Raw genomic sequence first — 842 nt, forward strand, 5'->3', positions numbered from 1 at the left:
TCATGTGAACTAATGTATGAATTAAAGATGTAGTGCATGTTTTATGTAGTTCAAAGTGAATAAGTAATGTGATGCAAAGTGATATAGGTGATATTTCAAGTATGCTATATGAAAGTGAATATGTGAATGATGAAATGAAAATATTATGCATATGTTTATGTGATTTAAAATGAACAAATAAAGTGTTACGTAAATAAATGTCTTAATGAGCACATAGGATATATGATATGTAATAATAAAATGATTTTGGAGTTGAGAGGGGCTAGGGGTTTGAATAGGAACTGGGCTAGCGTTGTGGGGGTTTGGAGGGGATTAATAGAGGAGAAATAGGTTATGTGATGTTTTTACTGGAATTCTTGTATATTTTTCTGGAGTTCTCATTATCAAAGTTCTAGTATAGGCCAGGAAATCGTGTTTGGCCAGGATCTTTGCAATTTATCAAAATTATTGAACTTCTCTGAGACTCACAAATGACTATACCAGTAATATGTGAAAGTAAAAGCGTATATGTATGTGTAATACAATGTGAAAATAAAGATAAAAGTGAAAATGAGAATTAAGTGTTTATGTTATGTTATTAAATGAGAAAAAGATTTTGATATGTGAACGTAAAAGTTAATTGGTGATACTATTTGTTAAAGTGAAAACTATAAGTCTTAAATAATTTTATGTTTTAGAAATAAATTAAAAGTTTATGCATATTAGTGAAAGAAATTGTGTGAATAAATATGATTAAAATTAATTAAATCAAATTTATATAAAAATGGTAAGATTGAATTTAATTAGATACTTACTAAGCTATTCACAAAGCTTAATGTATTTGTTTAAACAAGTATGTGAAA

This window comes from Gossypium hirsutum, chromosome A13 (assembly GCF_007990345.1).
Source record: "Gossypium hirsutum isolate 1008001.06 chromosome A13, Gossypium_hirsutum_v2.1, whole genome shotgun sequence".
Classification (NCBI taxonomy): Eukaryota; Viridiplantae; Streptophyta; class Magnoliopsida; order Malvales; family Malvaceae; genus Gossypium; species Gossypium hirsutum.